The sequence below is a fragment of the Euprymna scolopes genome, chromosome 46 (assembly GCF_053919585.1).
Source record: "Euprymna scolopes isolate OS-2025 chromosome 46, ASM5391958v1, whole genome shotgun sequence".
Taxonomy (NCBI): Eukaryota; Metazoa; Mollusca; class Cephalopoda; order Sepiida; family Sepiolidae; genus Euprymna; species Euprymna scolopes.
Window position 1 is genome coordinate 122,973,906 of NC_136527.1, and position 12,420 is coordinate 122,986,325.

At 33.4% G+C, this 12,420-nt stretch overlaps 1 long non-coding RNA gene and 1 pseudogene across 1 annotated transcript in view; both read right to left on the reverse strand.

Annotated features, from left to right (window-relative positions):
* Positions 1–1,733: 1,733 nt before the first annotated feature.
* LOC145271147 (uncharacterized) overlaps positions 1,734–12,420 on the reverse strand; it is a 58,587-nt gene continuing 47,900 nt past the window's right edge. The window contains exon 2 of the long non-coding RNA XR_013865709.1: positions 1,734–2,692. This is a non-coding gene — a long non-coding RNA (uncharacterized LOC145271147). The remainder of the gene's footprint in view (positions 2,693–12,420) is intronic.
* On the reverse strand, positions 2,731–2,951 carry LOC145271737 (U2 spliceosomal RNA; annotated as a pseudogene).

Here is a 12,420-nt window from a genome sequence, read left to right on the forward strand (position 1 = left end):
GGGTCCTGGATATGACCATAAACTATATCCAGTGGTGAGGCCCCAACTTTCGGGCTTTAGGGAGTGTGGAGCCACCCTTTAATTACCATTGCTCCCAGGTCCACTCTGACACGGAGTGGTAGTACCTGTTAGGGTCCCAACTATGGGTTGAATAGAAACTGATGTGAAAACAGCAAATATACTCTATCAAAAAAAATTTTCTTGAAAATCTTTGGATTCGGCATTAAATAACCCACAAAGGGTTGATATGCCGTAAAACAAAAACCAACCAACTTACTAGATTCCAGGACAAGAATTTATCTAGTCTGGTGGAGTGGAAGATTTGTTCAAGTGTTTCTCCTTTGTGTGTATTCGCATGTGTACTTTCCAGTTGGTTTTGTCGGCAAAACTAGATCCACAACGAACAATAAAAACTAGGCTTTCTTAAAACACACACACACACACACACACACATATTACTGGCAGGAGAATGTGTATATGCATGTGACTTGTCAAGTTGCATCTCTTCACAGATCTTCCAGTCGGGATATTTACATACGTTGTTGTGACGGACAGTGTAGCAATCATCGGTTAGTAGGATCTGCTATCAAGGCATTAGGTGGACTGGGTTCTCAAATACTTATTTTTGATAATTTCTCAGTGCATAGATGTGTGTATTGTAGCAGCACCTGGATGACAGCCAACATATGCAAATGACCGAGCCATGTAAGATGGATATATTTATTTAGCTAAACTGGATTTTTGTGAATACGATATTTTACTCTCATGTGATTTGATATGTGAGCTATGGGAGAAAGAGTATCCACAAACATTACAACTGAACCCACAATGACTCGTTAAATTCGACTTGTCAAGTTGCATCTCTCCACAGATCTTCCAATGGAGGTACTTACATACATCGGTTAATGCCTGGTATCAAGGCATTAAGTGGATTGGGTTCTCAATTACTTAATTTCAATTTCTATCGGTGGTGGTTCATGTTCCCAGATGAGCAATTGTTTTTTTTTCTTTAAGATAAATCTTTACTTTAGATCCACGTACACACTTTCCTTTAAAATGACGACTTTTATTCGATTTCCACTATGCTGATTAAGAAAACCTCATTTATATTTGCCAGTGAATGTAACCATGGTTACGGCAATGATAAAATACCGGTGCTATTTATTTTTCGTCCCCCTGAGTCAGGTCAGGTTAGAGCCCCTGTGTCCTAAATTTTCCGTCTAAAGCAAACATCTGCCTCTTTTTTAAATGTTTTTATCTTATGAAACTATCGTTGGTTCGTTGATTTTCTCTTAATAGTCGCGTAAAGACTACATTTTGTATTATTAATGTTATCAACTTTCTTTTCTTAATGTTTTGATTTAATAATAAAAAAAAATGAAATAAAATATCGGTGCATCATCGAGCGTCCTAAATTATGAGATGATAAATGAATGAATTTCTTGGTAAAAGAGAGTTGTTTCCCTCTGTACAGCGCCAACAATTTTATCGTTCTACCCTGTACATTTAAAATAAAAAATGTTTGTAAACGGTTCCCATGGTAGCAGAAAACAAGATGGCGGCCAACGGCAACGTCAATAATTTTTATTATGAGGGTTAAAAGTAAATCTTAAAAACTCGAAATCTTTCGCTGCAGGTGATGTGGTTTTAATATCTATTTGGTTATCTTCAAGCTACGTCCCCCGTCGTTTGCTGCGGGTCTGTCTGTTGAAAACTCTGAAAAACACCTTCTGTTTTTATGAATAATTATTTAGCCTTTTCATCATGAAATAATCTCCTAGCGAACATTTTTCATGTGTCTGTGTGCTTCTCGTCACTGCATAACTTGATGTTTTTTTTTATTAAGTAGTTTACACGATATAAAGCCAGATTAGTATGCACGGGCGAGGAACGAATCTAAAATGACAAATGAATTTATTCAGTGGGATACTTCATGAATTTTCATGTGGTTTTTCAACTTTGAACTCTTTGAATATTTTGATGAACACAAAGGACAACAAAATGGTTTTTCTCCAGTGTGTCGTCGCAGATGACTTTTCAATGAAGAATTGTTTGAAAATTTCGCCTCACATAATTGACAAGGATAAGGTTTCTCCTTTGTGTGGATTCGCATGTGCACTTTCCAGTTGGTTTTGTCGGCAAAACTAGATCCACACACTTCACAGCCAAATGGTTTTACACCTGTGTGTGTTCGTGTATGCGTTGTCAAACGGTAGGACGACGAAAAGGAAGACGCGCATATTTCACAGCTATATGGTCTCTCCCGGGTGTGCGTCCTCATGTGACGCATCAGCTGACTGCGTGAGACGGACAGTCCACATGTCTTACAAAATCGCGTTTTCGATTCTCCGTGCATCTGCATGTGAGATTTGAGACTTGCATCGCTCAAAAAATAAGTACCGCACACGTTACAAAAATACTTGTTCTCAGTCGTGTGCTTTTGCAGATGTTTTTGAAAAGAGGTCAAATATATGAACGCTGATTTACATATTTCACAAATATGTTTTGATGTTGGTTGGATTTCCATGGGTTTTTAAGCTTCAATCAATAAGTTTGATATGTTATATTGCAAGCTCAATTTAGGTTTCTTTTTCGTATATGTGTTTTAAAAGAAATTCATTAAACTTTTCTTCCAAACAATGATGATTTGTGTTTCTCAAATTTGGCAAATATCCATTTCAACAACTGTTACCTGGAAATAAAAAAAATTATTATGAAAGGAGATTTTTTAAAATGTATAATAAATATATTATGTACCTATTTACTATGCCTCCCCACGGGACAGAGTTAGACACCAGGGTCGTTTTTTAACGTGGAGAAAAGGTACAAAAATAAAAATTGTCTCAGTCGTGAAGGATTTCTCCTCCACCGAAAGAGAACAAGAAATGGAAGTGCAGCATCTGAAGAACAGGTACTACACTTTGATCTTGACCAAAAGGCCAAGAAGGTATTATGTAATATCATATTTATATATAATATGTATTATTAATATATATGTATAATACATATAAAATATACATATATATTTATATATATATGATATATATAATAAATATATTATGTAATATTATCATATTTATATATAATATATATTATTATATATAAAATATACATATATATATATTTATATTATAAATAATTGAATTCATTCAAAACATATCACCAAAACAAAACATCATATATATATATATATATATATATATATATATATATATATATATATATATATATATATATATATGTTTAGAGGTACAGAATTTGTATATAGTTTTAAATAAAATACTAGGCGGAAGTTTCTCGAGAGCTCTTTCGGCTATCATCTCGTCAGGAGTAAATCGATAGCAATCTAAATAATATTGTAATGAAAATAAAGAGTTCTATTGGGGAACTTATTTAATGTGTCAACATACGGGGACATTAATTAAATTTATTTACGTTTAAAAACGATTAAAAATGTTGGCATAACGAGGGAGAGAAAAAAAAAGAAAAAAAAAACAAAAAGCGGGAGAAAAAAAAATTCAAAGTTCCCCAAAGAGAAACAATGCGTTTGATGTTTCTTTTTGCCGGCACAAAGAAGGTTGACGCACCGCGATAGAGACGGCCTCCAAAATCTTTAAATGGTTTTTGGAGTCCGCTCTATGTAGCACCTCGAACCAATCTATTTTATATCTATCGGCACAGCACGGGCTGCGTCAACCTTCTTTGTGCCGGCAAAAAGAAACATCAAACGCATTGTTTCTCTTTGGGGAACTTTGAATTTTTTTTCTCCCGCTTTTTTTTTTCTCTCCCTCATTGTGCCAACATTTTTAATCGTTTTTAAACGTAAATAAATTTAATTAATGTCCCCGTACGTTGACACATTAAATAAGTTCCCCAATAGAACTCTTTATTTTCGTTACAATATTATTTAGATTGTTATCGATTTACTCCTGACGAGATGATAGCCTAAAGAACTCTCGAGAAACTTCCGCCTAGTATTTTATTTAAAACTATATATATATATATATATATATATATATATATATATATATATATATATATATATATATTACACAATATCGGCCATAATATAAGGAACGGAAAAAAAATTACAATTATTCATGTATATTTAAAAAATTAGAGCATGGATTTTTCTGAAATGTGTATAAACTAGTACCAAAAAAAAAAAAAAAATACGATTCAATATTGAGAAATATTTTAGTTTTAAATTATATCTGTGCATTTGTCCTGGCCAAAAGTTAAGGAACGAAATAGAAAGTTGTTTTTTTTTTTAATGCAAATGTTTTAAAAAATAAATTAATTCAATATTTAGTGAACATCCCTTTATTCTTTATGACCTTTATGAAGGAGCTGCTTATAAGTCTCCGCATTAACCCTACCATAGATTCGAACTAGAGGGCCAACTCCTTCCGAGGATATCATACCCCACACCATTACACTTCCCCCTCCCAAATTTAAGTGTCTTTTTAACACATTTGGAGGATAATCGTTCACCTGCTTTACGCCGTACATGCTTCTTTCCATCAGGTCCAAACAAATTGAACTTGGATTCATCGCTGAAGTGAACCTTAGCCCATTGTTCATCAGTCCAGATGACATGTTCATGAGCAAACTTCAAACGGCTATTTTTGTTCTTGGAGATCAAGGGTTTAGATACTTTCACCCTGGCATGCAATCCGGCAGCTGCTAACCATCGAGAAACAGTTTTTCTAGATATATCTTTCCCAGTCTGTTCATTAACATCACGAGAAATTGATGTTGCGGATTTGAATCGGTCACTAAGAGCCTGCCTTACCATAATCCTATCTTCTCTTTGAGACGTTTTAGGGGGTCTGCCGGTTTTAGGGGATGCTTCTAAGGTATTTTTATTCTTATATCGAGCTATCACACGATGAACAACACTTTTTGATCTTCGAATGATATTAGAAATTGTTGAAATTGATTTCTTTTCTTTGTAATTGTCTAAAACTAATTTTTTTTTTCTTGGAGAGACAGAGTTTTGCGAGTCGGTGACGCCATTTTTCTTTGTTGCGCTTATCACCAGTTCCAATATTAAAAACTAGCTATTTTTATGTAAAGTTTAGTCTCTTAAAAATAAATTTTCTATTTCGTTCCTTAACTTTTGGCCAGGATAAATCCACAGATATAATTTAAACTAAAATATTTCTCAATATTGAATCGTAATTTTTTTTTTTTTTGGTACTAGTTTATACACATTGGTTCTATTTGTTTATTCTGAGTATTTCAGAAAAATCCATGCACTAATTTTTTAAATATACATGAATAATTGTAATTTTTTCCGTTCCTTATATTATGGCCGATACTGTATATATATCTATATATCTATCTATCATATATATATATATATATATATATATATAATATATATATATATATATATATATATGTATAAGGAATGAAAAAATGTACCAGCGGTGGTTGACGTTATGTTTAAAGAAAAAATAGAAAAAAACGAATGAAATTATTAAAAAATCAACGTTTCGTCCTTGTCTCAGAGGACATCTTCAGGATAATTGAAATAAAAATGTGATAAAAGAAAAAGTCATAGATCGTGCGAAAAAAGATAGTTTTTTAAATCCAACCCATGTCGGGAAAGGACGAATATGCACACATATTCGTCCTTTCCCGACATGGGTTGGATTTTAAAAAACTGTCTTTTTTCGCACGATCTATGCCTTTTTCTTTTATCACATTTTTATTTCAATTATCCTGAAGATGTCCTCTGAGACAAGGACGAAACGTTGATTTTTTAATAATTTCATTCGGTTTTTTCTATTTTTTCTTTAAACATATATATATATATATATATATATATATATATATATATAGATGTCGCTTATATATATATATATATATATATATATATATATATATATATATAATTATGATTGTTGAGCTGGATTAAATCCGACGATATGAAATAAAATGGAGGTGGAAGGACCTGGATACTCAACGTTTCGCCCGATCTATGCGGGCTTCTTCAAGAGGGATGGTCATTGACGAGAGAGTCGGAGGATTGGGGCTATATATAATGATGGGGGAGAGCAGCGTGTTTTCCTTATGTAAATTAGATGTCATATATACATGTATATACATTTTATGAGAGAAGAACTAATTAGAGTAAACTAGTGTAGTGGATTACGTCTAAAAGATAAAATATCGTAGAGATTAAAAATTGTGTTTGGAAATATAGCGGTGATAGATTAAATAAATAAAATGACACGAGATTACGAAAGAATTTTTTTTTTTTTTTTTTTTTTTTTTTTTTTAAATTAGAAATAATTGAATTGGGATAAAATAGCGCAGTAACTTAAAAGATGGTATCTAAAAATAAGAATAGGAGGTGATAAAATGGAGTCTAAAAATAGATAATGATAAAATACAGTAAATAAGTAAAATAAAAATAAAATTAAGTGAAATTACGAATTTTTTTTTTTTTTTTTTTTTTCTTGAAGAAGCCCGCATAGATCGGGCGAAACGTTGAGTATCCAGGTCCTTCCACCTCCATTTTATTTCATATATAATTATGTACAACATGAAAAAAGAGTCTGACCTGTTACTTTGTGGACATTGTTTTTGAAGAATTGCGACAGGTCTTAGACATTTGAGTCAATCGATTGAGATGCGTCTACACTGTTCATATGGTTGGATTTAAAAAGAGTTTGGAGTGGCTTCACACACTTTCACTTTAATATATATATATATATGAAATCTGTACTTAGGCAGCAGTGTTTCTTTTATGCATGCTTCATTAAATCTTGTACTCCTCCTTGTAACCAGAGAATTACAAATTAGACGAAAAAATAATAAAAGATATTGTACACGGAACCACAGAAAAAAAAACTCTAAAATAAGATTTATTATTTACTAGCGAGGGGTTGATCTACAAACATAAAACTTAATTTATAGAGCGTTCTAACCCATGCAAAACTATATTTTGGTTTTAGTCAAGGAAAATCGGTGCAATACGTGAAAAGTAAAAAAATGGAATGCGCCAGGTGAAGCATTAAGCATATGCATGTGTAACGTAATAGCTCTGTGTTCATGTTTTAATTTTTAGCCTTGTACCATACATAACTTAATGTCAAAGGAAAAAGTAAATCGTAAGCTAAACTTTTTTGGTTTCGATTCTCAGTGGCACACAGGTCATTTTTTTAATACTTTTTAAATCATTACTATATATTGGGTCCTATATAATATAATAATAAATACGAACTCTGCATAAATCAAAATATCATATTTAAGCGTATTTTATGACAAGAGAATGCCGGGCGGCCTGCCAGTATATATATAATTATAAAACTCTGGTGATCGTTCGGTCATCCTTCCTTGCTTGCTTGCATTTTGCATTTTAATAAGACGTAACTGACTTCAAATGCAAGGTTCTTCGCTATCTTTAGAAATTCTCTTCTTTCTACAGCTTTTTTTTTGCCCATTTGCCTGTGTCACCTGAAGAGGTTTCGACAAAGAATTGAAAACATCCGTGATACGTATGGGACATACATTATTTTTTATTCTAACATAGAAAATACTGATAAAAAGATTTAAAAGATAAAAAAAAGGTATAATTAACAGAGAAATTCTGTAAGTTTATCAATGTTTGCTTAAATGAAAAGATGCTTCATAAATACGCACTATATATATATATATATATATATATATATATATATATATATATATATATATATATATATATATATATATATATGAGGGTGGTTACAAAAGTAATGGCTCATATTTTAACTCAAAAAGTTGAAAAGCTACAAAAAAGTGAGTAACGAATATTCGTTAATTTTATTTTTTATTCAAATCCGTAAATAGTCTTTCCAATTCATCTTTCCGTTCATTTCAGAATAACTGAAGTTGTGTTCAGCTTTTGGGATGACAATGAAAACAAAAGAGAAAAACAAATTAAAGGCCATCCGTGCATCACGCAACCAGCGCCACTTCGTTGTCAGTGCAAAGCGGAACTGCTTAGAAAGCGTGCTTGATGGAAATTAATTACATGCGTTTTTTTTTTTGCGTTTTCAATTTATTAATCTGTCACAAAGGTACACTATATATATATATATATATTATTCCTTAATTGGAATTCATTTTTTTTTTAGATGTTAATTTTATTTTTATTTCGGACTATTAGTCTCATCTTTATTAGTTGTTTTTTTTTTTGTTTTTTTTTATATATATACCAATCGGTACGGACCCGACTATGGAAGATCAGATAATAAATAAACGTGGATTTATAAGATCAAAGAATCCAACCTTGATCGCCCTTCGGGGCCCGTGGCGCAGTTGATAGAGACGTTGAATCTCTACGGTTCCAGATGAACATTGTCTGAAGATAGTGGTTTCAATCCCACCCAAAGCGTGCCAGAGGTAATTGGTCAAAAATGTGGTGAGACGACAACAACTACGGATGGTAGTGATGGCTGAGAATGCAGTTAGGAGATTCGAAGTTCCTATCCGTCGCGGTTACCACCTGACGAAGGCCAGAGAAAGTTGGCCGAAACGTTGTGAACCAATAAAAAAAGATAAAAAAAAACAACAACTAATAAAGATGAAACTAATAGTCTGAAATAAAAATAAAATTAAAAAGGCACACTGTTTCAAAAAAAAATTTTCATACGGAAAACGGGTTTATACACAGCTTTATGCTACATTAGCAGTGTCAGAAATTTCGTGAAAATAGTGAATAATTCCACCCCATCTTTCCAAGCTTATAACTCCTCGAAAAATGTAATTCAAGCCCTAATTTTTTTTTTCAATTAAAGGAGTAAGGACCAAGGTTTTATTTAAAAAAAAAACAAAACAAAACAATGTGTTTTTTTTTTTTAAAAAGGTTTTAAACTTCGGACTTTACAGGTAAATTTCTAAAAAAACTGATTTTTTTTTGTTTTAAATTTGAATATATTATTTATTGACCTTTTCTCTTCAATTTGTGATATATAAAACTATTAAACATAAATTAATTATTTACTTTTTAATAGACATTTCAAAATGAGAGGCGTAAATTATTCGACCCCCTATCTTTCTAAGCTTATAACTCCTCGAAAAATGTAATTCAAGCCCTAATTTTTTTTTCAATTAAAGGAGCAAGGACCAAGGTTTCATTAAAAAAAAAAAAAAAAAGACAAAAAGAAAAAATGTGTTCTTATAAAATAAGGTTTTAAACTTCGGACTTTACAGGTAAATTTCTAAAAAACTGATTTTTTTTTTGTTTTAAATTTGAATATATTATTTATTGACCTTTTCTCTTCAATTTGTGATATATAAAACTATTAAACATAAATTAATTATTTACTTTTTAAGAGAAAGTTGAAAATGGGGGGGGGGCGTGAAAATGGGGGGGGGGCGTGAAAATGGGGGGGCGTGAATTTAAAAAAAACGTTTGTCTAAAATATTATATTCGGTTTATTGGAAAGAACATAAAATTTCACATTGACCCTGAAAATATCGTAAAAATAGAATCAATAGAAAAATTTTGATAGATTTTTAAAATTTAAAAATATTGAGTTTAAAAATTGAAAAATATTGAGTTCGGAAAATTCATTACTATTTAAAAAAAATAAAAATATTTTTATTACTTTTAAAACAACTGTAATAGTTTATTTTGGAAGTATAATCCATAAAGAAAATAAATAACCCACTTTTAACAGAGAAATTACGAGATTTTTATATTGTATTCGCAGTTTCGTGTTAGGGGTGTCAAAAATTCCTACAAAAATTCTGATACTGCTAATGCTACATTCTATGGGTAACCACATTTGGATATGACATTAAAAATAATTAGCTCAATGGAATTTCTGTTTGTTGTTCGTTTTAATTCTTTTATTTGGAAATATTATTTAAAGTTAATTTATTTAATTTATTTTTTATTTAATTTGTGTTTAATAATAGCTGACCACAATTGCGTTTAAAATTAATTGCCCGGGTTAAAAAAGGTGCCCGTGAAAAAAAAAAAACGAAGCCTTGACAACGCACAGTTGGAAAATAGTATTGTGTGAAAAAAATAAAATAAAAACAGGTGCGCATTTTTGATTGACGTGACGGCGATAGGTATTCAGCAGCTAGCATTTTGTGTGGGACAGTTTTTAATGAGGTCAATAAATCGGTTTGTTTTATTTTTAAAAACCCGCTCCCTGTTTATTAGGGGGAGCGTCTCGTCTCGAAATGAAAGCTACCGTCTGATATAACGAAGTCGACATTGACCAAACGTTACTTAGCTCTCTAGAGACCACTGGCTTTCGGCCAGTAGGTATTTATTTGCTCCCCCACCGAGCAAATTAGGCACGAGCTGGTTAAAGGTCAGGCATGTGGGGTTGCCCCCACATCTGGTATTTGCTAGTCATAGCTTGCAGTATCTGTCGGAACAGATACTACACTTTGATCTTGTCGCCCGGGCCCCGGAGGGCACGCAGGCCAGTCTGGCTTTCGGCCAGTAGGTATTTATTTGCTCCCCCACCGAGCAAATTAGGCACAAGGCCGATTTTTATTGTGAGGAGTCAAGGGAGGGGGAAGCGAAAAAGGGGACCAGCTCCCGAGAGGAGGGAAATGGGAGCTGGTTAAAGGTCAAGCATGTGGGGTTGCCCCCACATCTGGTCTTTGCTAGTCCTAGCTAGTCCTAGCTAGTCATAGGCTGCAGCATCTGTCGGAACAGATACTACTCTTTGATCATGTCACCCGGGCCCCGGAGGGCGCGCAGACCGGTCTGGCTTTCGGCCAGTAATTAGAGTCGAGTTTCGCTTTTTGTTTATACCGAAAACCGAATGTAACGCATGCCAATGCAGGAAATGTGGCATAATTAACGTTTGAATGTCAATAAAATTAAATAGACAGGCGAGGTCCGTGGGTAACTCTGAGATATTACAATTTATAGATGATATAAAAAGTTTTAAGAAGTTGTGAAGCGAGCGAGCGCTTCTCTGAAAGAAGCCTTTTGTGGGCATCGAGGAAAAGCGTACATACATACATACATACATACATTTTTGCTTTTATATATATAGATTACAAAAAATTTAAAACTAGCCAATTACTAATAAAAAATAACCCTAAATCCGATGGCAAAAACTAGAAATAACCAAACTCCTATCCTTACATCATCAACGCTCTGATCCCCAGCTGGCATCAATTGTGATGGATGGCTCTCGTCTGGGTGAGGCCCAGTGTTTTGACAAGCTTCTGGGTTTGACCTTTACTCCTGATCTTAAATTGAACACGTACATCAAGTCTGTTGCCAAGGTCGCTGGAAAGATGGTGGGATCCTTCTACCACTCCAGAAGATATCTCACTACTGATGCAATTCTCTATCTATATAAAAGCCAAGTACGTCCAAGGATGGAATACTGTTGCCATATCTGGGCAGGAGCTGCTAAAAACAGCCTATCCTGCCTTGACAGAGTACAAAATAGACTTCGTGGCTTAGTGGGGTATGCCCTTTTCTCTACCCTGCAGCCTCTCTCCCACAGAAGAGACATTGCGAGCCTATCCTTGTTTTATCGTTATTTCCATGGCAGATGCTCGTCTGAACTCCAATCTCTGGTCCCCCCTCGCCAATCTTTCACAAAAAACACCCGTCTAGCTGAATCCACTGTGAAAAATTTCCCCCACTCTATATCTGTGCCTAAATCAAAACGCAGATTCCATGAACAAAGCTTCTTTCTTAGAACTGCACGCCTGTGGAACTCTGTTCCGTCTGCCTGCTTCCCTCCGGACTACAACTTGGATGTCTTCAAGTCCAATGTTAACAAATTCCTAATGAACCGCCCCCTTAAGTAAACACTTCATCAAATCTCCTCACTAACGTAATGTACTTGCAATAACCCTTATCCCTGAGTGGCTTCCGGGCCTTGATAAGTGGTGATCACTGTGTAAAAAAAAAATGTCCCATAGGAAAATGTGTCTCGAAAAATAATGCGTACATTCCGTCATTTAACATATCACCTGTCTTTCCTGAATAGTTTAATCTATCAACACCTCATAGCACACCACACCCCTAAAACTGAATTTAGAGACATATTAAAAAAAAAAACACGGCCATTTTAACTGTCTCATATTGCGAGGTGCGCCTCTCAATCTTTGAGGCATTGTTAATCCACATTAATAAACCAACGAGTAACCATGAAATGGAGGGCACACTCAAATGCTTTTGAGTATTTTAGTGATTTTCAATCGATTTTAACCATCTTTTAATCGTCTTTTCATTTCATCTCGCTATTTTCATTTTTCAAATTCATTTTTTATTTTTTACTATTTGTCAATGGAGGTCGAAACCGTTTGCGATTATGGGAATTTTCTTTTTTCAAAAAAAAAAACGTTCAGAAAATGGTCTGACAAAGTGAAAAGGAGGATTAAAAGAAAAAGAAGCACGAGTTGTCTGTGCTATTTAATGAAACATGCATA